This window comes from Thermobia domestica, chromosome 14 (genome assembly GCF_964235325.1).
Source record: "Thermobia domestica chromosome 14, izTheDome1.hap1.1, whole genome shotgun sequence".
Lineage (NCBI taxonomy): Eukaryota > Metazoa > Arthropoda > Insecta > Zygentoma > Lepismatidae > Thermobia > Thermobia domestica.
The window spans coordinates 153,413,304-153,440,441 of record NC_137467.1 but is presented as its reverse complement, the minus strand read 5'-3'; the positions used below and the strand labels follow the sequence as shown (position 1 = coordinate 153,440,441).

Here is a 27,138-nt window from a genome sequence, read left to right as displayed (position 1 = left end):
AGCTTCTATTTAGAAAAGTAAGGTAAAAAAAATATTAACATATTATGTGCTAAGAATATCACCACAATACCCCAAATTCCCGCATAAAACGGAAAATTTTATAAGACATCCCTATTTACCCTAGGATCATGGTTCTTACCTCATTCTCTTCAGAATGGAAAGTACTTTCTAACGTTACCAATCACATGTCTTCATCATGTATCTGAGGCGGGAAAATCTCGAAAAAGGGATTTATTAAAATATCCCTTTTTTAAACCTTTTTAGCCGTTTGAACACAACTTGTGGCAACGCAGAAATCTGAAATATATCTGCAAAATACTAAGGAGTATACTGAATGTATGTGCAAAATATCAATCTTCTAGGTGCAAAAGTAAGCCTGCCAAAAAATAATATGCCCACAATATCATAAATTCCCGTTTAAAACAAGATCTCAGGTAAAAATTTTCTGAGATATCCTTATTTTTACCCCAGGATATGGTTCGTACCTCATTCTCTTCAGAATAAAACAGCCTTCTAAAACGGTACAATTCGCATGTCTCCGTCGAGTATCTGAGCGGGAAAATTGAGAAAAAGAGAATTTTTGTTGTTGTTGTTGTTGTTCTTCTTCTTCTTCTTCTTCTTCTTCTTATTATTATTATTATTATTATTATTATTATTATTATTATTATTATTATTATTATTATTATTATTATTATTACATTCTTGCACCTCTGAACTGCCCCTGTGTTAATGTAGAGATCTGAAAAATATTAAGGGGTGCACTGAATGTTTGTGCAAATTTTCAATCTTAATAGGTGCAAAAGTAAGTCACCCAAAAAATAGTAAAAATAGGCCTAACAAAAAATTATTTTGTTTTAAGTTATGACGCAATCACACCCTATGTTTCGACCCAGAAAGGTGTGAAACTATACGTAACGTGTTCTACAATGCTTCCACGCTAGAAAAAAAGTTTTATTAGTACTTTTTTAAATCGAATAATGAAAATACTACCCTAACGTATAAACATATCCGATATATATAAGAGTTAATGACGTGCTACTCTTTTAACCTTCAATTTATTTCCTGCTCAATAGTAGGCATACCCGTGTTTTGTCAATATTTACTACAATATCACGAAATCGGGGCTTTTGGCCCGATACTGTAACCAAAACATCACAATTACGTGACCATGTGTGACCTTTAGTAGGTACTCTACTATTGGTATGTGCAGGACAAGGGCGCCGTTTTCTGTGTAACTTTGGGGGGCCCTATGAAAGACATGCATTAGTAAAAGGAAAAAACGAATGACCATGTACTGTAGAAATAGGAAAACCTGCTTCAACTTAGCAATTTGGGCCTCCTCATTAGAGGGCCATTTCAACTTTGGGGGTCCCAGGCCACTAAACCCTCCAGGATCGGCGCCCTTGGTGCAGGACTACCAACTTATGCGAGCTAAATGAAATTTTTCTAAATCAACCTTCACCTAATAAGAATATTATGTATTATTATTATTATTATTATTATCAATAATAATAATAATAATAATAATAATAATAATAATAATAATAATAATAATAATAATAATAATAATAATAATAATAGCGCTTCGGAGTTCACGCATGCATCGAATATTTTTAATGAGAACCTAGCAGCCATCACCATTTTTGTTTTAAAGCTGAAATTATTTCCGAAATCATACGTACTTTTATGTAAATTGGTAACATGAGTCACTTGCATGCACTCGTCACGTATTACTGCTGTGTTGATACGATGATTTTTGTCAAGTGATTTTTTTTTTTTCACTCCTTGGAAATGCATCACAAGCAAGTGAGATTCCTTATTTGTTCACTCCTTTGTAGATTTGTGCAGGAAACGAGTTCCTTCTGAGAATCCCTTATGGTTTTGTCTCTTTTCTTGTTGCTATTTTTGTTTTGCTAACGGTACTTTTCTTAATAACTACATACTTCCACTACCTAACACAGTAATATAGTATTTTACTATACACTTACCTCCGTTTTTCTTAGCAGTTAGCACCCAAACAAACGAACACACACAATAACAAATCAGAATTCGCTCCATAACAACACGAAAACCAGTCGAGCATGCGCAGCAAGTGCTGGAGACTAGCTTGAAACAAAACACGACAGGTGACGCTCACATCAAGAAGAAATGCATCTGCAAACAGATGCAAATATCTGCATCAATCGAGTAATCTTAAACCACAATGCATTTAAATGTCTCTAATGACCCGTTTCTTATTTTCGAACGTTTTCTCGGGTTGAAAATGCTGCGCATCGTGACAAAAACTAAATTTATACATATTAACGCACCATTTGATGCACGTAAATGTTTCAAATTTCCTATGATGCACTTGTAGTTCTGTGTGTAGTAAAGATGAGTAAAATACGTACATATTTAAAGGAAAGTTTATTTTAAGGATTTATGTAGTTCTACCACCTTTTTTTTTTTCACTTCTTCCAAGATAATCGTATCACATAAATGGAAGCTATTTTAAAATTTCTCACTAGTATGGTTTAGTAACTATAAAATGTTATTTATTGTAACTGCATCAGCGAGATGTTTTCCATCGCGCATTATTACGACTGTTTCTACTCCTTAATGATGCCATAAATTAAATGCCCTACTGCCCAATAATGAGCAACATTCACTATTTATAATTACTAAAAATTCCGAAAATTATAAGATTATTCTTTGTTTTTTGGGAAATTTTGAAAAACATCGTGAACAACTGGGAGTACAATGATAGGACACACTTAATCTTTTGGATTTGTCATTTTGTGTAATGATACATAGTAAGGAAGCATTACAACTTTACGAAAAATCCATTAGGACTTACTATTTAGAAAAAAAAATATCAAATAACTGTAATCGATTTGTTTACAAAAGAAGTCATGACACTGTTTAGTGCTATACAAACAATATCGTTCTCCTTACTTTAACACCGTAATGTGAAAATTCTATAGTGACGCTAATAAATATAATAATAATGTTTGACCATAATTTGTATTCGTTTTCTACACTCGTAAAACACGATTATGTATTTTTTCAGTCTATATATTTAAATGCTAGGTTTTTATGTTTGTGGACGTTTATATGTTTGTGGCCAATTATTTTGACAATGATATCTCGGAAACACAAGCTCTGTACTGAAAATAAATTTTGTAATTAAATTGCCAAACATCAATGTAAAATCAATTACTCTTCATTTTGTAAGTTGATATACATTTCTTTAGATTAAATTACAAAATTTGCGTTATTTTTACAAATTTACAGTAAATTTATAAGAAAATATGATATTTTTATTGCTAAAAATGCAATTTTACACCATTTCATATCAGTAATTTTACTTTATAGGTGTAAATTGATTTACATAAAGGCTTGGCAAACAGATTGCCAACGTTTTTTTGTAAATTTACCTATGAAATTTTTTACAGTGTGAAAAGATGCCATTTTCACTGATCGATTGAAAATTTTGTGTAGATGGTTCACTTCTAACTGAATATTTTAAAAACTGGCCGTTATTTCGTTATTACATTTTTTAGGGGTACACTGAAGTGTTGATTTTTTTAAGTTAAGCATTTTATCCTACGAGTTATACATTCCAATTCCACACATTTGTATACGGGGTTAGTATATCTCTCCGGCGTTTGTTTCATAACCAAATGATAATAAAAAACGAAGGATAACTATTTCTCCAGTCTAAGATGAATCTCTATTGTTTGCAGTGTTTTGAACCAATGAACACCATATATCACTGTCATTATAATTAATTGTGTATGTCTATTGTATTTGCTTATTACATATTGCATGCAAGAAGAAAGAAAACACTGATCATACATGAATTAGAAACTCCAACCGGAAGTCGGCTCAAACGGTGCGATATATTGAAAAAATAATCGAAAAAAACATCTTCCCTTTATGATGACTAGAGACCGGATGTTAAGGCACTAAAAACCTAGAAAATAGGCAGGCAAATAGGCACTAAAAATTTAAAAAATAGGCAGTAAAATAGGCACTAAACTGTAGCTCGAAATAATGAAGATAAACACTCAATACCATTAAAAAATAGAAACATACTTCTTTGTCAATATCTTCTTTTATTGTATACTAGCAGCGTTCACCCCGCTTCGCTGGGGTCACCCCGGAACGCAATAAACCTTGTTAATTAGATAATTTTTACTTTTTCGCTTTCAAGTGATATGATAAAAACCATAGTAGATTGCAGTAAATGTTAACATTATATCGCCTGTCATTTATGTTAACCCGCCGAGTGACACGGTCATGCGGGTTGCATATAAATACGTTTATTTTTACCTATGATGAACTAACAAAGGATTTGTACGTTATGGACACTTGAATGGTCAATTATCTCAAGACACTGGTAATTGAAAATTAAAGTGATATGATAAAAACCATCTAGGGTCCAAATCCTAATAACCCCCCAAAAATGAAAGAAATTGGTTCAGCCGTATTAGCGTGATGAGGGAACAAAGGATTTGTGCGTTCTCTTTTATATATAAGATATAAAAACGAAGCTTGTTATGCATTCCATATATACTGGGTGAACCTGGAAGATGTGCACATACTTTGGGAGGTGATTCGTGACATCAAAAGAATACAAAAAGTCCTGTTGCATGTTGTGGAATTCCGCGTCGTATACGAGTGACAGGGAGGGGGGGCAACTTGGAATCGAAAATCGAACCCTGACAATTGGAGCGAGACATAAAAGTGTGCACATACTTTGAGAGGTGATTCGTGACATTCAAGAGGACTTGTCTTCTTTTCATGTCACGAATATCCTCCCAATGTATGTGCACATTATCTGTTCCGTTCCAATTGTCAGAATTTGATTTTCGATTTCAAGTTGGCACCCCTGTCACTCGTACACGACGCGGAATTCCACATGCAACAGGACTTTTTGTCTTCTTTTCATGTCACAAATCACCTCCCAATGTATGTGCACATCTATCTGTTCTATTCCAATTGTCAAGATTCGATTTTCGACTCAGAGTTGGCATCACTACCACTCGCACACGACACGGAATTCGACCAACTACAAGAGAACTTTTTTTCTTCTTTTGATATCACCTCGGAAGTATGTGCACATCTTTGAAGTTTACCCTGTGTATATATTGTAACGTACCACGTGCTTGTGTTTACAAACACCTAATATACGTATATATGTATATGTTATTTATGTTATATACATAATATATTTTCCCAATGAAGGTTTATTTTGAAGAAAATACATAGAATAGGCAACATTAGGCACTAAAGCAATTATTTAGGCAGTAAAGGTCGAAATAGGCAAAATAGGCAAAATAAAATTGGCTTAAATCGAAACTATAACCCCCTATATAAACTTTAAAACGTTATTTTTCATCATATCTTTAATATTAAAGAATAGGCATTTTGCCTAACATCCGGTCTCTAATGATGACCCTTGCCGATTTTTATCAGGATATCATTCACTTTTGTGAGGAATGACAAGAAGATTCATGCTTATATGTGAATGATCCAATATGTAGAGTGTGGGTTGATCTAGTATTGTTATTTAAAAAAATATATTTAAGATCCTGATCCAAAATGATGCCTGTCGGTACAAATCATCGAGCCTAGCTACAGCCCTGGATGCTAATGTATTCCCCATTCCGAAAGAACAAGCCTTCAAGCTAACTATGATTTCAGTGTTTTAAATGACGATGGAAATCATTATATAAACTCTTGATTACAATAAAGAGTATCTACTTTTCAGTGTTTTCAAAACTTCCACTCCTAGAGAAGAAAAGAGGTCAATTGGTTACAATATTCAAGTACTTGCTATAATAATGTTTCAAACTTATTGTTCCAGTGAGAAGAAAGGGTACTTCTACAAGTTGAAATATCATATAATTGCTTCCCAGTAATTATTGGTCGTGATGAAGAGTGGTCAGCTTAAATAACTTATAGTTCAGAGAAATTTCATTGTACTTTACATTAGGATGTCCACCAGCAGAGATGGCGTAGGTCAATGAAAACTTGACCCACCACCCACCAAAACTCATCGTCAATAACTCTGATCCATGACCCACGCCAACCTCTCAATTGAATAAAGAGTTTATATTTGTAATAAAAACAAGGCTGTGAAATTATCACTGATAGAAGGTTGAATTTATACGGTCAATCAGTCAAGTACCGCTCTGTTACAATACCGGTGGATCTGACCGTCACGATATAAAATGGTAAAGTGTTTGTCATGGTCTATATCACGATGAATTTCAATTTAATTATCATATACACCGTATAATTATTACCCTGTTGAATTACAGATATTTTGCAGTGGAAAATAGGATGAAATTTGAAAGTCTCAAATCAAGGTAAAGTAGACCAACGTAAAGGGAAAAAAGTGTAAAATTCGACTGAGTCTCGAAAGAAAAGTAATAAGTCCTATTGCTATTATTACAATTTCAAATATTAATATCCAAAAGTGTCAGAATTTCTTTTTTCACCTAGATATACTCATCTTAGGTAAATAGAAACAAATAAAAAAAAGATGAAAAATGGAGACCTTGAAAGTAAAACGTAGACAAATTCGCCAGTGTTCAGAAGATGCTGTCTACAATGCACTCAGCAGAGTGAGTCATAGACTCAGAGTGGGTTACGGTGGGTGGTGGGTCGCAATGGGTCACATTCTGTTGACCGCCGACCCACTGACCCACTCATAAATCTTGAACCACGACCCACAGACCCACTCCATCTCTGTCCACTAGTATACCAAATAAGCCACCGTACCACAGACTTCTCATCTTGAGACTGAACGACAACCATTTATTAGTGAGAATAGAAATAGCCTAATAAAATGAAATGTCAAGAAAATAGCTACTTTCGCATGATTCATTAACTACCAGCGACACGTAAGTTAGGAAACACCACTTTAACAATTAACAATATTATAGAATCATTTGTTAGACTTGTTTTGTTGTACCATATAACCTTACGTGTTTTCGCTAGCTTCGAGGGAAGCCTTCAAGAAAGAAGAAGAAAAAGCGCTATCTTGCAAACCTGGCACAACATGATGCTGATCAAGGTTACAGCACAGAATAATGAACAGTGATGACAGCAGATTTATTTCTCCTCATCAGTTATATAACACAAGTTTTGTTGTTCATTTACAGCCTCATCCTACAATAAAACTTAAACTGAAATGTATGACCATATTAAGCCAACCTAACCATCATGCACTTTGATTCACATTAGCCTTACTAACCTAAGCGTTAAATCAGCGTTGCAATCAAAATGTTTCGAATGTTCTCAAATAAATCTCTAATATCATTTTTGAGAATTTAATATGTATATAACTTTTAAAATAATGGACAGAAAAACTTTCCATTAGTTTAAAATTTATTTCTTTATTAAAAGATGATAATTTAGCTTATAAAAGGTACAAAATTACGCCCAATTATAAAACTATTATTATTTGTCAAGTGCCGTAAGGCTTTTAAGACTTGACTAAAAGACGACAAACATATTTAGCATAGCAAAGTAGAAAATCAGTTAAACAATAATCTCGAGAAATTTTGGAGATACATGTCTAAAGGTAACACAAAAATTTCACTTGGAATTGTTCAAAGTAAATTCTTTATTGCTGATTGTAGGTTGTTGGCAAACTTAATTGGTGAGTATTTTATATCAGTTTATCAGACATTTCCAACTACTGGTAGTACAAATAATTATTTAACATTATCGGAAACCTTCTGTGAAAAAAATAACAACCTCAGATTAGTTCTAAAAACGTAGAAATACTATTAAATACTTAAAAATCAAATCAGCATTTGGTATAGATGGAATATCTGTTTTGATTATAAAAGGAATGGTCGAAGTAATTTCACCAGTGTTAGCATCCTTGTTTAATTGGAGCTTAAATGTAAATATTTATACTGAAGCTTTGAAGGTAGTAACCATAACACCCATGCCCAAGACTAATGGTGACAATATCACTGATTATAGGGCTGTTTCGTTAATGAATATTATTCCTAATATTTAATAAAAAAAAATAAAAAAACTAGATACAACTACTTGTATAGAACCGTCTATGGCCAGTTGGACACATCAATATGGGTTTATAAAAAATGGTAAATCAGTTATTACAAACTTGGCATATTTACCCAAAGTCTATTTTCTGTCATTCGATCTGATAGTCAAATTGATGTTATTTACTTTGATTTTGCATTTGATAAACTGGCTCATCATGTACTAATAAGTATGCTGTACAAATACAAATTGTCAAATCATATAATAAAATGACTACTATTTAAGTAACAGGAAATTTAGAGTTAGGTATAATGGCTATTGCTTTCTCTACTTACAACATAACATCTGGAGTTATTAGGGTTCTAACCTGAGTCCCTTGCAGTTTTACTATGTCTCATGCTAATCTCTGTAGAATAAATACAGGGTGAGCACTAAGCAACTAAGCAAGAAAATGGTTCAGAACCTGTAGCTCTCAAACCGTTAAGATTAGGACCTATCTGCATATGAACTTTCTTGCTTAGAATCATCCATACTAGCATTTTCCGAAGTATTGCCCCTTCATTCTGGGACACCCTGTATAATAGTTAATCAGGAAATTAAGTTTGAAACTTACGTTAAAGAACTATGAATAATATTAGATAACAAATTATTATTTCAAAAACATTTATAAGTAATCATATCTAAAGCCAGGAAAAAATTTATCAATGTTAAAATGACTTTACCGTAATTTTTCCTAAATTAATACTTGCAAAATTCTCTACATGTGTGATATGCGTTCTTATTTCGAAAGTGGTACAGTGGTTCGGAATAATAAAGTCAAATATTTTGTGAATACTATTTACCCTATTCCCAATAACTTCCTAGCCTGGTTACGTTGGGATTTGAAAGATTTCAAAGATATGAGTTTGGCTAGTTATCCGAAGAACTACATATTTTGTCTTTAGCCGATACATTTTTTATCTTAGTTTTTTCTATAATATTCTTCATGAGGGTATATTTTTTCGTAGTTTTGTTTCCATAAGAATTCCGTATCTTAACGCTAGAAATTTTGTTTCTTTTGTTTCTAAAGATAAAGAGCCTACATGATGAAGACGACATTTCGGTAGAAGGTAGAATTTGCAAAGATTTGCAGATGATACGGCGCTTGTTGCAGAATCTGGCAGAAAATCAATAGAATGTTAGAAAACTTGAGAAAGGGCTGTGAAGAATATGGGATGAAAATAAATATTATTAGAAACACAAAAGCCATGATGATTGAAACGAAGAGGTCAGTGTCAAATATAAAAGTAGGAGGGGAGAAAATAGAACAAGTGAATAGTTTTCGATATCTGGGTAGTATTCTTAGTAATAACATGAAGTGCGAACGTGAAATAAAATCAAGGATAGGAATGGCGAAAGAAGCTGTCAGGAGGAAAAAGTCTGTTTCGTCGGACCTTAAATAAAGAGTTGAGAAAAAGATTCATAAAATGCTATGGGGCGGAAACATGGACATTGCGCAAAAGTAATGAAAAACAACTGGAAGCTTTCGAAATGTGGGTATGGAGAAGAATGGAGAGAATTAGTTGGGTCGAGCAGAAAACGATTGAGCTGGTGTTAGAAATGATGGGGAGAAAAGAACACTTTTAAATTTTATTGAGAATAGAAAGAGAAATTGATTAGAACATTGCCTAAGAAGAAATTATATCGTCAGAGACGTGTTAGAAGATATGGTGGCAGGAAAGAGAGGGAGAGGACGAAGGAGGCTACAATCAATGGATAGTATAAAAGCAGAAAGGTCATATGTGAAGATCAAGAGGTTAGCAGAAAATCGTGCAGCGTGGAAGCTTTTTAGCTGTGGCAAGTAACCTGCCAATAATGGCAGAATACCTATGATAATGTCTCTAAAGTTTTTACAGTAAGATCATCTATTTATAAAACGAATGATACTACACATAAATTTTATTCTATTCTAGATATTTTCAAAGCTAAATTTTTTAAAAGTTCGTTCAGAATTTATTCAGTTATTAAAGAGCCTTTATTGTTATCTATTTAATAAAGAGTAGCGCCATTTGAGAATTTCATTTTCTTTGTAAGGGTTGTTAGTTCTGAATATTAATCATATCTTTCTTCTTTTTTTTCCTTTCGGCTTTTCTTTTTTTATCTAGGTTTGTTTTTTTGTTGCTGTTGCTTTTGTATGATCAGATACTGCAGGTACTTCGTTTATCGTACTTAATTGTATCATTTAATTGTATGAATTTATTTTCTTGTAATCCATCTTTTTTATTTATGGTATGTCATATTTTATCCCAGTATATTATCATCTCTAAGTTTATTGAATTTTGTGACTTCTATTGCATGTGTAGCTTTTGTGTTGCATCTGTAATTTACCTATTGTCATATATTTCCTGTGGCATTGTTGTATGAGTTTGGTTGCATGTTGTGAATGTGTTATGCAATTGCTGCCCGGGCGCACCTGTGGCTGTGTATGCGTTTTGCTCCCTAATAAATGAATTACATTATTATTATTATTATTATTATTATTATTATTATTATTATTATTATTATTATTATTATTATTATTATTATTATTATTATTATTATTATTACTGACAAAAGACTTGATTTTATTGTTACATATTATGTATCTTCAGAATATCTTTAGTTATAACATTTTATTCAAAATTTTTTGTCAAAATACGACAATAAGTAACCAGGATCTTTTGCATATCGGATATAAAATTTTAAGCAAGGTTAACTCATTGTTTAAACGATAGTTAAACGAAGCTTGAATTTCCATAGGTCTGTAAATGGTATATTATGACGTGCCTGAAGTTGGCCCCCCCACCTCTCCCAAATTACACCAAACATTGCACATCGTTAGTGCATCGTTAGTGCACGTTAGTGCACTCAGAACTAACGTTAGTGCTATCAGCGTTTACAAGATATTGAAGATTTTTGGTGGGGGGGCCAACTTCATATGAAGTTAGCCCCCCCACCCATCTTTATGCAGACAGATTTTCACAAAATTTAGCGCATCGTTAGTGCATAGTTAGTGCACTTAAACACACTAAGCACTACCGTTAGTGCTATCATATTTTGGGATTTATTCAAGATTTTCGGTGGGGGGGGCCAACTTCAGAAATATCAAATTCTATACAAATAGAGGTAGAAACATGGGGTCAACGGCAATCGTTAGTGCATCGTTAGTGCACCTAAACGCACTAAGCACTAACGTTAGTGCTACCATATTTTGGGATTTATTCAAGATTTTTGGTGGGGGGGCCAACTTCAGAAATATCAAATTCTATACAAATAGAGGTAGAAACATGGGGTCAACGGCAATCGTTAGTGCATCGTTAGTGCACCTAAACGCACTAAGCACTAACGTTAGTGCTACCATATTTTGGGATTTATTCAAGATTTTTGGTGGGGGGGCCAACTTCAGAAATATCAAATTCTATACAAATAGAGGTAGAAACATGGGGTCAACGGCAATCGTTAGTGCATCGTTAGTGCACCTAAACGCACTAAGCACTAACGTTAGTGCTATCATATTTTGGGATTTATTCAAGATTTTTGGTGGGGGGGCCAACTTCAGAAATATCAAATTCTATACAAATAGAGGTAGAAACATGGGGTCAACGGCAATCGTTAGTGCATCGTTAGTGCACCTAAACGCAATAAGCACTAACGTTAGTGCTAGCATATTTTGGGATTTATTCAAGATTTTTGTTGGGGGCCAACTTCAGAAATATCAAATTCTATACAAATAGAGGTAGAAACATGGGGTCAACGGCAATCGTTAGTGCATCGTTAGTGCACCTAAACGCACTAAGCACTAACGTTAGTGCTACCATATTTTGGGATTTATTCAAGATTTTTGGTGGGGGGGCCAACTTCAGAAATATCAAATTCTATACAAATAGAGGTAGAAACATGGGGTCAACGGCAATCGTTAGTGCATCGTTAGTGCACCTAAACGCACTAAGCACTAACGTTAGTGCTACCATATTTTGGGATTTATTCAAGATTTTTGGTGGGGGGGCCAACTTCAGAAATATCAAATTCTATACAAATAGAGGTAGAAACATGGGGTCAACGGCAATCGTTAGTGCATCGTTAGTGCACCTAAACGCACTAAGCACTAACGTTAGTGCTATCATATTTTAGGATTTATTCAAGATTTTTGGTGGGGGGGCCAACTTCAGAAATATCAAATTCTATACAAATAGAGGTAGAAACATGGGGTCAACGGCAATCGTTAGTGCATCGTTAGTGCACCTAAACGCAATAAGCACTAACGTTAGTGCTAGCATATTTTGGGATTTATTCAAGATTTTTGTTGGGGGCCAACTTCAGAAATATCAAATTCTATACAAATAGAGGTAGAAACATGGGGTCAACGGCAATCGTTAGTGCATCGTTAGTGCACCTAAACGCACTAAGCACTAACGTTAGTGCTACCATATTTTGGGATTTATTCAAGATTTTTGGTGGGGGGGCCAACTTCAGAAATATCAAATTCTATACAAATAGAGGTAGAAACATGGGGTCAACGGCAATCGTTAGTGCATCGTTAGTGCACCTAAACGCACTAAGCACTAACGTTAGTGCTACCATATTTTGGGATTTATTCAAGATTTTTGGTGGGGGGGCCAACTTCAGAAATATCAAATTCTATACAAATAGAGGTAGAAACATGGGGTCAACGGCAATCGTTAGTGCATCGTTAGTGCACCTAAACGCACTAAGCACTAACGTTAGTGCTATCATATTTTGGGATTTATTCAAGATTTTTGGTGGGGGGGCCAACTTCAGAAATATCAAATTCTATACAAATAGAGGTAGAAACATGGGGTCAACGGCAATCGTTAGTGCATCGTTAGTGCACCTAAACGCAGTAAGTACTAACGTTAGTGCTACCATATTTTGGGATTTATTCAAGATTTTTGTTGGGGGGCCAACTTCAGAAATATGAAATTCTATACAAATAGAGGTAGAAACATGGGGTCAACGGCAATCGTTAGTGCATCGTTAGTGCACCTAAACGCAGTAAGTACTAACGTTAGTGCTACCATATTTTGGGATTTATTCAAGATTTTTGGTTGGGGGGCCAACTTCAGAAATATGAAATTCTATACAAATGGAGGTAGAAACATGGGGTTAACGACAACCGTTAGTGTATCGTTAGTGCACTTAAACGTACTAAGCACTATCGTTAGTGCTACCATATTTTGGAATTTATTCTATATTTTTGGTGGAGTGGGCAACTCAATAATATCAAATTTTATACAAATAGAGATAGTAACATAGGATTAACGGCAATCGTTAGTGCATCGTTAGTGCACTTAAACGCAGTAAGCACTAATGTCAGTTCTACCGTATTTTGTTATTTATTCAAGATTTTTGGTTAGATGTCAGAGTTAGAAATATCAAATTCCATACAAATTGATGTAGAAACATGGGTTTAACAGCAATCGTTAGTGCTTCGTTAGTGCACTTAAATGCACTAAGCACTAACGTTAGCATTACCATATTTTGGGATTTATTCAATATTTTTTTTTTGGGGGGGACAACTTCAGAAATATGAAATTCTATACAAATAGAGGTAGAAACATGGGGTTAACGACAACCGTTAGTGTATCGTTAGTGCACTTAAACGTACTAAGCACTATCGTTAGTGCTACCATATTTTGGAATTTATTCTAGATTTTTGGTGGAGTGCGCAACTTCAATATTATCAAATTCTATACAAATAGAGATAGTAACATAGGATTAACGGCAGTCGTTAGTGCATCGTTAGTGCATCGTTAGTGCACTTAAACGCAGTAAGCACTAATGTCAGTTCTACCGTATTTTGGGATTTATTCAAGGTTTTTGGTTAGATGTCAGCGTTAGAAATATCAAATTCCATACAAATTGATGTAGAAACATGGGGTTAACAGCAATGGTTAGTGCTTCGTTAGTACATTTAAATGCACTTAGCATTAACGTTAGCATTACCATATTTTGGGATTCATTCAAGATTTTTGTTGGGCGGGCCAACTTCAGAAATATCAAAATCCATACAAACCTTTAGTGCTTTCTAGAAGCACTAACGAATGACATTAATTTTTTGTTAGTGCTTGAAGTTGGGGCAAGTTCCCGTGCCCTCCAAAGATATTGTACTTGTAACACCTACACTAATGAAGTACTAACGTTAGAGGTTGGTGCACTTAGGACCACTAACAATTGCACTAGAAGATATCCTTAGTGCTTTCGAATTTGACGGAAATTTGATACAATTAAAAATTCCCAATAAATTTCTTATGGGAGTTTCGTGACATGTAATTGTCCATAACTACCCTAATATTGAAGTACTAACGAAACTGTTAGTATTTTCTAGAGGCACTAACTATAGCACTAGAAGAGATCATTAGTGCTCTTGCATTTGACGGAAATTTGATGCAATGTAAAATTTCCCATAAATTTATTATGTGAGTTTGGTAACATGTAATTAGCCATAACTAAACTAATAGTGAAGTACTAACTAAACTGTTAGTGTTTTCTAGAAGCACTAACAATCCACTAAAGAATTGCACTAAGTTTTTAGTTAGTGCTTGAAGTGGGGGCGCTAAGGTCACTCTGGCCTCAAAAAGTATTTTAATTGTAGCACCTATACTAATGAAGCACTAACCTTAGGTGTAGATGCACTAAGAAGCACTAACAATGCACTAACGATTGCTCCAGAAGAGATCTTTAGTGATTTTGAATTTGGCGGAAATACGATTCAATAAAAAATTTGCCATAAATTTCTTGAGTCTCGTGATATGTAATTGGCCATATACTACACTAATAGTGAAGCACTAATGAAATTGTTAGTGCTTTATAGAAGCACTAACGAATGGCACTATTTTTTTCGTTAGTGCTTAAAGTGTGGAAATCTTTGAGTTTTACGTCCCACGATTATGCCGGTTAGGCTAAAGGAGACGGTGATGATGAGAAATGAATGAAATGGTGGAATGAAGAAAGTGGGAGGAAACGGGAGAACCCCGAGAAAACCCACGCACACGGTGTTTGTCCACCACAAAGTTCACTTGGCGCGAGCAGGGTTTGAACCCGAGACCCCATGCACCAGAGGTGAACGCTCTACCACTGAGCCACCGCGGCCCCTGCTTAAAGTGTGGGTGCGTAATTCATGCTGACTTCCCCAAAGGTTTTTTTTTTACTTGTAACACCTACACTAATGAAACACTAACGTTAGGTGTTTGTGCTCTAAGAAGCACTTATGATGCACTAACAATTGCACTAACAGAGGTAATTAGTGCTTTTGAATGCGATGGGAATTTGATACAATGAATAATTCCTCATTTGTTTTTTATGGGAGTTTTGTGTGATTGGCCATATCCACACTAAGTGTGAAACACTAACAAAACTACTTGTAACTTCTAAAGGTACTAACAATGCACTAACGAATAAAACTAATTTTTTCGTTTGTGCTTGTAGTAGGGGCTAAGTTCACGCTAATTTCGAAAATTTTCTTTACTTGTAACATTAGTGTTTCCTAGTACACCAACACCTAACTTTAGTGCTTCATTAGTGTAGGTGCTACAAGTAAAAAACCTTTGCGGGCCAGCGTGAATTTGGTTCTCACTTCAAGCACTAACGAAAAATAAGTCCATTCGTTAATGTATCGTTAGCGCTTCTGCAAAACACCCATAGTTCCGTTAATGCTTAACTATCGATATAGATATGGCCAATTATATGACACAAAAATCTCATAAGAAATTCATTGCGTCAAATTTCCGCCAAAATCAAAAGCACTAATCACTTCTTCTACTGAAATCGTTAGTGCTTCATAGTGCACTAACACCTAACGTTAGTTCTTCATTAATGTAGGTCCTACAAGTAAAAAACCCTTTGGAAACCATGAACTTGGCGCCCCCACTTCAACCAATAAGGAAAAATTAAAGCAGTTTATTAGTGCATCGTATGTGGTTCTAAAAATACGTTCAGTTTCGTTAGTGCTTCACTATTAGTATAGTTATGACCAGTTACATCTCAGGAAACTCACATAAGAAATTTAAGGGAAGTTTTTCACTGTGTCAAATTTCTGCCAAATTAAAAATCACTAATGATCACTTCTAGTACAATCCTCAGTGCATCGTTAGTGCTTCATCGTGCACCAACCACTAACGTTAGTGCTTAATTAGTGTAGGTGCTACAAGTAAAATATTATTGGTGGTCAGCGTGAATTTGCGCCCACTTCAAGCACTAACAAAGTAATTGGTGCGTTCGTTAGTGCTTGCTGAAAATACTGACACTTTGAATAAAATTTGATATTTCTGAAGTTGGCTCCCCACCAAAAATCTTGAATAAATTCCAAAATATGGTAGCACTAACGTTAGTGCTTAGTGCGTTTAAGTGCACTAACGAAGCACTAACGATTGCCGTTAACCCCATATTTTTACATCAATTGTATGGAATTTGATATTTCTGAAGTTCCCCCACCAAAAATCTTGAATAAATCTCAAAATATTGTAGAACTGACATTAGTCCTTAGTGCGTTTAAGTGCACTAAAGATGCACTAACGATTGCCGTTAACTCTATATTTCTACCTCTATTTGTATAGAATTTGATATTTCTGAGGTTAGTCCCTCCACCAAAACTTATGAATAAATCCCAAAATATGGTAGCACTAACGTTAGTGCTTAGTGCCTTTAAGTGCACTAACGATGCACTAACGATTGCCGTTAACTCTATGTTTCTACCTCTATTTGTATAGAATTTGATATTTCTGAAGTTGGCCCCCCCACCAAAAATCTTGAATAAGTCCCAAAATATGCTAGCACTAACGTTAGTGCTTAGTGCGTTTAAGTGCACTAACGATGCACTAACGATTGCCGTTAATCCTATGTTACTATCTCTATTTGTATAGAATTTGATATTATTGAAGTTGCCCACTCCACCAAAAATCTTGAATAAATTCCAAAATATGGTACCACTAACGTTAGTGCTTATTGCGTTTAAGTGCACTAACGATGCACTAACGATTGCCATTAACCTCGTGTTTCTACCTCTCTTTGTATAGAATTTGATATTTCTGAAGTTGGTCACCCCACCAAAAATCTTGAATAAGTCCCAAAATATGGTAGCACTAACGTTAGTGCTTATTGCGTTTAAGTGCACTAACGATGCACTAACGATTGTCGTTAACTCTATGTTTCGACCTTTATTTGTATAGAATTTGATATTTCTGAAGTTGGCCCCCCCACCAAAAATCTTGAATAAATTCCAAAATATGGTAGCACTAACGTTAGTGCGTATTGCGTTTAGGTGCACTAACGATGCACTAACGATTGCCATTGACCCCATGTTTCTACCTCTATTTGTATAGAATTTGATATTTCTGAAGTTGGCCCCCCCACCAAAAATCTTGAATAAATCCCAAAATATGGTAGCACTAACGTTAGTGCTTAGTGCGTTTAGGTGCACTAACGATGCACTAACGATTGCCGTTGACCTCATGTTTCTACCTCTATTTGTATAGAATTTGATATTTCTGAAGTTGGCCCCCCCACCAAAAATCTTGAATAAATCCCAAAATATGGTAGCACTAACGTTAGTGCTTAGTGCGTTTAGGTGCACTAACGATGCACTAACGATTGCCGTTGACCTCATGTTTCTACCTCTATTTGTATAGAATTTGATATTTCTGAAGTTGGCCCCCCCACCAAAAATCTTGAATAAATCCCAAAATATGGTAGCACTAACGTTAGTGCTTAGTGCGTTTAGGTGCACTAACGATGCACTAACGATTGCCGTTGACCCCATGTTTCTACCTCTATTTGTATAGAATTTGATATTTCTGAAGTTGGCCCCCCCACCGAAAATCTTGAATAAATCCCAAAATATGATAGCACTAACGGTAGTGCTTAGTGTGTTTAAGTGCACTAACGATGCACTAACGATGCGCTAAGTTTTGTGAAAATCTGTCTGCATAAAGATGGGTGGGGGGCTAACTTCATATGAAGTTGGCCCCCCCACCAAAAATCTTCAATATCTCGTAAACGCTGATAGCACTAACGTTAGTTCTGAGTGCACTAACGTGCACTAACGATGCACTAACGATGTGCAATGTTTGGTGTAATTTGGGAGAGGTGGGGGGCCAACTTCAGGCACGTTATATTATGACATTAACTGTTTCTATTTTAATCATATTTTATAATGAGCTTGAATCTTGTAGTTTGAATATATATATCTTAACCTGCCAATGTTCATTCTATTCTACAAATATATATATATATTAATGATTGTATAATGGTTTTAACACAGTATTGCGTAATATTTTTGCCAGCGACCTGTTCACAGCACTGAAAATAAAATAATAATAATAATAATAATAATAATAATAATAATAATAATAATAATAATAATAATTATTATTATTATTATTATTATTATTATTATTATTATTATTATTATTATTATTATTATTATTATTATTATTATTATTATTATTATTATTATTATTATTATTAGGTATTACATTTGACAATCAGTTAAAGTTTTCTAATCATAAATTGTATTGTACAAGGTGCCAGAAGGATAATAGGTTTTATTTTTAAACAGTGGCCTGTATTTCAAAGAGATAAAACGTATGTATTTCTATATAAATTACTTGTAAGACCAAAATTAGAATTTGGTTCGGTAATTTGGAACAGCATTTCTAAAACTTTGACAAACAAGATTGAATCTGTGCAAAAATGTTTTATTCGACTTCTATGTTTTAAAATGAAAATGAGCTATTACTCACATAGTTATGAACAGGGCCCGGATCTTGTTGACAAGTCAACTTTTTACTGTTACGCATAGGACAAGGCAAGTTCAAATAAAAACGTTATCCGTCAACTCAAGCTTCTGAAAGTATATATTTTTAGGGTCAACTTTTGGTCACTTTTTGCCATTTTGAAGTTTCAGGTCATTTTTTAATATTTTAAGGTAACTTTCAGGTCACTTATGGTCTTTTTAGTCTTTTTCCTCTACATAAGGAAATCGTAAAATGAACACTGTTTACAAAGTTGAAAAATACAAAATTAGATTCTCTCTTTTCCTGCTTTCTGACTATCGGGATGGAAAACTGCATTCCTAAAAAGCTAATAAACACTAAGCTGTAGCTGCTTGACGAGGGGTAGGGGTTGGTAGGTGGCTAAACAGATGATTTTGGGTTGTTGACCACAAAGGATGTGATCACGTGAATAACTAAAGATGGATTAGAAGACGTACAAAGATTTTGAACAGGGCTTTTATCTATTATTCTCGTGTATACAGTCTACACTTGCGAAATTCTGTTCTTTAAGTGTGCTTCCTAGTTTCAACTCGGAGTGGATTGACACTTTCACAGCCGTGTGCATCAACGAAGTTTAAAGGAGCGTTCACTCAAACGCGTTCAACAGTAAACTTTCAAGTTTAAACGTGGTTGCAGGACTTTCGTTGTACCATTGAAAGTCGAAGTTTAAGTAAACTTCGGTCAATTTGTAAAATCGACTCTGATTGGTTGTCCCCTTTTGTCTCTAATATTCGTTAAACAAAGTAACAAATGAAGAAAGCATACCGCGTGCCGGTCTTTTCGACTTTCGAGTTTGTGTGCATAGTCTAATTTCAGTGATCGTAATTGTGATGGTAAAGTAATGAAACCACGAGCAAAACATTTTTACGAACACGAGAAATGTATTGTAATTTCGTTAGTGGAAAAATACAAAGACATTATTGAATGTAAACAGACTGACTTCGATCAAACGAAGTTTAAACCAACAAATTCGGCCGTTCAAGCTAAAACCAAGTTTATCCGCAATTAGAATGAGACTTCACCTTGAACGTTGTTGGTGCATCACCAAGCTTGGTAATGACCCTCGTTCAACAGTTGAACTTCGTTGGTGCACACGACCATCAGTATGTAGAATACCGTACAATGGACTGCAACTAACAGAAACAAAACTTTTGAAAATGAGTGACAAATGCTAATTAAAATCCCATAGATATTAAGAAAATGTCGATGTTTAACGAAATAAACTTTTTAAGAAAACGCACGTTTTAAGGTCAATTTTTTAAAATTTTAGGGTCATTTTACAGGAATTTTAGTGTCATTTTATAGGTCACATTTTAGAAAATTTTAGGTCAACAAGATCCGGGCCCTGGTTATGAATATTGGACTGATTATTGGGGTTTAGAAAGCCTTATGAATAGACGAAAAAATTTCGACAGAGTATGCATGCAAAAAATACTAGATAACATTTATATCAGTGAATATTGTTTACAAAACATAGGTTTTAAAGTGCCAAATCATAGCATAAGAAATACCATGATTTTAGTTCCTCTGAATTGGAAATGTGAAATTTTAAAAAGATTGACATATTCTTTAAGCTCATTTTAGACTTATTGTACCAAACAATGTGAAAGTTTTATGTGATCTGACTGACAGTTTTTAATCAATGACGTTTAGAAACATTAAGCCAAGTGTAATTTTATGACTGCTGTTCTTAGCTTCTTGTTGTTTTAGATGGATGGAAACCTTGATAAGTTTTACTGCGTTGACAAGGAATTATTTCTGCTTAGCTGACTTTTAGCTACATTGTGTTTTATATTAGTACCCTTCTTTTTATTGTTTTCTTATTAATTATTTTTTAGTAGTATTATTATGCCATCGCATTCTCTGATACCAAGTGCTGTATTTTTGCCGAAAGCTGTTCGCGGCACTAAAATAAAGATTATTATTATTATTATTATTATTACTTTATGATAATGTTAATAAACAAAATCTATGCGAAAATAGAAAACCATTTCAGTTCTATAAAAAAATTGAGAAATTTTCTTAAACGATTTTTCATCAAATGCGTTATTATTTGGTATATATCTTTATGTTTATTTATTATAATTTTTACTTAATATTTATCTTCTCAAGAATTTAATATATAGGAAAATGCAATTCACTAGTATCGTATCAATTGATTATGTTACCTTAAGTTACCAAAATTTAATAATAATCTTGAGAATGTTTTAGATACAGCGGTCTTCATCCAATCCGAGGTATTTTATCCCGTTATTTTTCATGCTTATAATGAAATGATTTAGTTCAAAACATTTGTTATTTAATATAAATACAAAATGTTGGTGCTGTTAGTATGATAACTTTACATCTGGCAACATTTCAGTGAACTGTAAGGCCCTTGAAATGAAGAAGTAGAATAGCTACCATAAAAGAACGCGAGAAAGGTATGTTGAAGTTTTCTTGTGTTCTTTATATTAATTATGAAGAAGTTATTGTTTTACATTATTAAATTATCAAACATCAGGATCCTGTAAAAGTTTGCTTCAAATTGTGTTATAAATGTCATATTTACCCTGTTGAAAACCTTTGTTCGTCATAATGGGCAAATGTATTCAACAGTAATTTTATTTTAATCAGTCACTAAAACTTGGTTTTCTGTTCATTGTTGGATGTTTTTACTAAAAGTTTCATAAACAGCAAGTACAATTCATGTTTGTTTTCAACGAACTTGAAAAATTCGTTTCTGAGTTCCCTGTGTCTGTGTCTCTGTGTGTGTGTGTGTGTGTGTGTGTGTGTGTGTGTGTATTTGTTATTTGCGAAATTTTTAATTGTGAACCCTCCATTCAATAGAACATCAAAACCTATCTGAAGAAGTGAGGGAATTTTTCGCGTCACTCTTACCGTTCCCGACATATTGGTCAAAAATGATCGATTTCAGGAGATTTAAGGAGCCATATATCGGGAACCATAAGTTATAGAGATGACATTGGTGTTGATCAATATCTAAGACGATGGTACATATTTTGGTACCAAATAGTAACCGGTTGCCACTGTCTAACTGGCCACTAGTTTGGCCAGAGGCCACCAATTAATATCGGTACCAAAATGTTTACCATCCTCTTAGGTATTGTTTAACACCAATATCATCTCTCCATGACTTACCGTTCCTGAGATATTGGCCAAAAAATAATTCCGATTTCGGAAGATTTAAGGAGCCATATCTCGGAACTCGTAAGTCATTGAGAGATCATATTGGTATTAATCAATACCTAAGAGGATGGTGGACATTTTGGTATCAAATAGTACCGATGTCCACTGGTCAACTAGCCACCGTTCCCCAGATGTTGGCCCAAAAAATTCGAATTTCGGAAGATTTAAGGAGCCGTATCTCGGAAACTGTAAGTCATAGAGAGAACATATTTTGCGAATTTTTGCGAAAAACACAAGAAGATGCAGATAAAAAGATTTACTTTTACATGTAGTAACAATCACCGAGCGAAGTAGCTCAAGTGGTAGAGCGTTGGCTTCGCATTCGGGAGGTCGTGGGTTCGAATCCCGCTACCGACCATCCTGTCTGAGGTTTTCCATGGTTTCCCTCAGTCCTACCAGGCAAATGCCGGGATGGTACCTACTAAATAGGCCCTGGCCGATACCTTCCCAAATCCTTTCCATTGTTGTTGTTGGATATCCAGTGTAAAATGGCCTCTGAGCTGTATCTGGTGATTGTTAAATAAATAAATAAATAAAATCACAGTTATTCTTCCCGCTCCATCTATCCATTCTTTTAAAGTTCGTTCTGGCAATACTCCTGGAGCATTGTCAACTGGTTTATCATATGATCATTACGTATAACAACTAAATAATTTATATTTGCATCAATTCTTGTAGTTTGGTTAATTTTTCTTTCTCTTTTAGGACCTTTGGATACCATTTTAGATCTATTAATGACACGAAATATGTCTGATTTTATTAATTTGGGATCGCGTGTTATATTTAAGCTGGTGTTTCTAATAAGTGCGTTCAAAAATATTCTATACAGTGCTTTATTTGAGAAAATATTCGAGTGGGAGGGATGGAAAATTTGGAGGATGATCATGAATGTGATAGTACATACCGGTATGTCAATTTGATTAATTGTTTCTGATACACGACAAAATAAAATATAAAACTATTTTGGAGATATCAACCATCCTAGAACTCCTTCTCCCCAAGCTAAAGCACTGAGTGTCCACAAATCAAGTGTATATGTGTTTCACATGGATATTCATTTCTTGTTTTAAGCTCCCTCGTGGCTAAGCGGTTAGCGTACGCGCCTTTGGCGTGGGAGACCCGGGTTCAATTCCCGGCGGGAGCTCATGTGGTTCGGATTCCACGTTAATCAGTAGGTCCACGTCTCATATAGCCTCGCTGCTGAACGGGACGCTAAACTGAAATCACCTCACCTCATTTCTTGTTTTCTTGTCTCATTATAATTATTGTTCTGAGCATCAGAAAACATCGGGATTTGTATCAAAATCTTCAGAATTGCAAAATGAGTGCTCTTAAAGTGTTAGCGCAGTGAGACAAACAACGTAAAAAAATTGAAAATGATGAATTAGAGACAATTCCGTTTTTTATGACTGAATGCATTGTACAGGGTGTTCCGGAAGCATGACTCACCTTTGGAGTAATCAATATATTTTTATTATAAACAGGAATGGTATGAAACAAAATTGTATGTACAGAGGATTAATGAAAAATAAAGAGCTTTACAGCATCTAATCCCTATTCTCTATTTGGAGGTCCAAATGGCGACCATTAACATCGATGCATGCCTGCATCCGGAAACGCACATTTCTGCACGCAACTCAGTACATCTGAACGAGAATGTGATTGAATTCCTCGGTGATTCAAGCCGTCAATTCCGCAACACTGTTTATGTATCCTGCATATACCTTGTTCTTGAAATGTCCCCATATGAAGAAATTGGGAATTGGGAAATTGGGTGGATTCTGGACCGTGGCGGCCACTCCATTGTTCCCCGACGACCAATCCATCGCCCGAAGAAGGTGTTCAAAAAGTCACGGACAATCCAGGCTAAGTGTAGAGGAGCACCGTCTTGCTGCCATCACAATGTGTCAAAATCATCCCTCTCCTGCAACAGAGATATTACAGACTTCTCCAGTAAGTTCCAGTACGTCTCCCCAGTCACCGAACGATCAAGGAAAAACGGTTCCAGCACACCGTCAAGCGTTACCCCACCCCAAACCATCACACCAGGACTCTCGTGATCATGTTCAATCACCACATTTATATTTTCAGGACTCAAGTAAACACAGTTGGGACGGTTCACTGATCCTGACAATGGAACTTTGCATCGTCTGTCCAAGCTATGTGTATGTTGAAGTCGGGATTTTTCTCCGCAGGTACCACTCAGCAAACTCGATACGGTGAGTCGCCATCTTGTAATGTTGCAAACTGGAAAAAAAGAAAAAAAACACCATTACACCGCAACACAAACAAAACAAGAAATAAACAACATGTCAACAGAGTAATTGGTGAGACCTTTAGGAATCTTGGCTTTGTGATGAGATTAGGAGGTGATTTTTCTAATACTAATGCTCTCGAAACATTATACAGTGCCTATGTACGGTCTAAGGTGGAATATGCAGCGATAATATGAGGTTCTAATAGTAAGAAATATATAAATAAAATCGAAAACATTCAAAATAAATTTGTGCGCCTTTTGACTTATAAAGAAACAGGTATATATCCAAAATTTCAGAACTACGAAGGTCTTCGAAACAAATATTCATTACAATCTCTTGAAAGCAGAAGAAGTCATTTCATATTATCTTTCTTACATAAAATAATTCATGGTGCAATAGATTCAGAATATTTGTTATCAGAAATCAAAATTCGCGTCCCATATAGAGCAACGAGACCCCATAATGACATATTCCATCTCTCAGCGCAAAGGACTAATGCATTAGATGTATCGCCTGTCAGAAAAATGTGTATATTGTATAATATTTGGTCTAGGAATTAATTTGTGCGGGTGGACAAGAGATGGCGCAACGAACGGAGCGTCCCACAGTTGCGTGTATCCACACATGTGTTGCAAACCCCTGTCATCGCGTATCGTTCGTAGTATAGGGCAGTGGATTAAAGCGTCAACAACACCAGTTTGTAGTTAAGTGAACATGGCGCAATTTGTGCCTGATAAAGTGTTTTTGCGGGGTGTCCTGCTGCATTACTTTAACATGCAGAAAAGTGCGACTGAAAGTCATCGTATTTTGGTGGAAGTGTATGGTGACCATGCTCTAGCTGAGCGAACGTGTCAGAAGTGGTTTGCACGGTTTAGAAGTGGTGATTTCGGCTTGGCAGACCAAGAGCGAGCTGGACAGCCAAAAAAATTTCAAGACGAAGAATTGACAGCATTGCTCGAGCAGGATTCGTGTCAAACGCAGGAACAACTTGCAGCAGCATTAGGCGTTGATCAAACAACAGTCTCCAAACGCTTGAAAGCCATGGGAATGATTCAAAAGATGTCACATTGGGTTCCACATGAATTGAAAGACAGAGACGTTGAAAGACGAAAAACCATTTGCGAATTGCTGCTTCAACGACAGAGCAGAAAAGGGTTTCTGCATCGAATTATTACGGGTGATGAGAAGTGGATCCATTACGAGAACCCTAAACGAAAAAAGGCCTGGGTGAAACCAGGTGAACCAGGTCCATCACAACCAAAACGAGATATTCACTGTGCAAAGGTTATGCTGTGCATATGGTGGGATATGAAAGGTGTGGTGTACTATGAGCTGCTGCAACCGGGTGAAACTATGAATGGAGAACGTTATCGACGACAATTAATGCGTTTGAAGCAAGCTCTGGCCAGAACACGACCAGAATGGGAGAACAGACATGATAAACTTATTGTTCAACATGATAACGCTCGCCCACATGTCGCAAAACCGGTCAAAACCTATTTAGAAAATGTCGGATGGGAAGTTTTACCCCACCCGCCGTATTCACCAGACGTTGCTCCTTCGGACTACTACTTGTTCGATTGTATGAACAACGATTTGATTGGACAGCGGTTTACTTCTTCAGAAGATATCGAAACATGGGTCTCTGACTGGATCGCTTCCAAGGATGAGGACTTCTTTCGCCACGGAATCCGTACATTGCCTGACAGATGGGCGAAAGTGGTGGCTAGCGATGGACAATATTTTTCTTAAGGTATTTATGTATTTTGTGTTTGTACTACAGCTTCAATGTGTGCGTACCAACCGCACGAATTAATTCCTAGACCAAATAAGATGTCACAAGAACACCCAGATATAGATATTTTTAGTTGCAAACAAAATTTTCATTTTACATGAATTTGTTGTATCCTGTATATCGTGCTATTTGTATTTTAACGTATATTTTGCTTTCATATTATTATTTTATTATATGTGTATTTTAGAGTGTATTACGATAGAATTGAGGTCATATTAGTATGTCATTATATGTGTATTTTACAGTGTATTAAATATACTTTACAATAAGGGAAAACTGTAATTAGGCATTTGCCTGTTGTTTTTCCGAAATAAATAAATAAAATAATTAATCATACAGCCTAACCTATCGCACCTAACAAGTAAGTCACTACTGCTGGGACACTTCGTAGTTTAGTATATTCTATGAAAAATAAGTCAAAAATCCAACGAAGTGAAGTTATTATCTTCATAAATGTTTTCATCTATACTGTAACAGAGGGCGCGGTCACAAGTTTCAAAGGGGAAACTAGTTATAGAAAAGTTTAGTTTATTCATAACTAGTTGCATTATAACTTCATCCTTGTAATATGCGACAAGAAGAAAAGTAGAAAAAAAAACTGCAACTGCTAGATGCCAATTAGTGCCGACGTGAGAGGGCCACAAATTTCCAAACATGTCGCTGAACTTGCGCTTTCTACATAGTGCATCCCTCACATATAAGCATGAATCTTCTTGTCATTCCTCACATCTGTACATGTCCCTTTACAGACACAAGTGAAAGAGGTCTTGATAAAAATCGGCAAGGAGTACCAAAAACGGGAGATTTTTTTGATTAGTTTTTTCAATTTCTCGCACCGTTTGCAAGATTTGAGGCTACTTCCGGTTGGAGTTTCTAATTCATGTGTGATCAGTGTTTTCTTTTTTCTTGCATGCAGTATGTAATAAGCAAATACAAAGACATATACAATTAATTATAACGTCAGTGATATATGATGTTCGTTCGGCAAAACACTCCAAACAATAAAGATTCATCTTAGACTGGAGAAATGGTTATCCTTCATTTTTCATTATCATTTGACCATGAAAGAAACACCTGA

General features: G+C 35.2%; 2 long non-coding RNA genes across 2 annotated transcripts in view; one reads left to right on the top strand and one right to left on the bottom strand.

The window, feature by feature from the left end:
• The window catches only part of LOC145670733 (uncharacterized), a 248,725-nt gene that overhangs the window by 220,372 nt on the left and 1,215 nt on the right, over window positions 1–27,138 (top strand). The window lies entirely within an intron of this gene.
• LOC145670732 (uncharacterized) overlaps window positions 23,465–27,138 on the bottom strand; it is a 47,417-nt gene continuing 43,743 nt past the window's right edge. The window contains exon 3 of the long non-coding RNA XR_014128401.1: window positions 23,465–24,254. This is a non-coding gene — a long non-coding RNA (uncharacterized LOC145670732). The remainder of the gene's footprint in view (window positions 24,255–27,138) is intronic.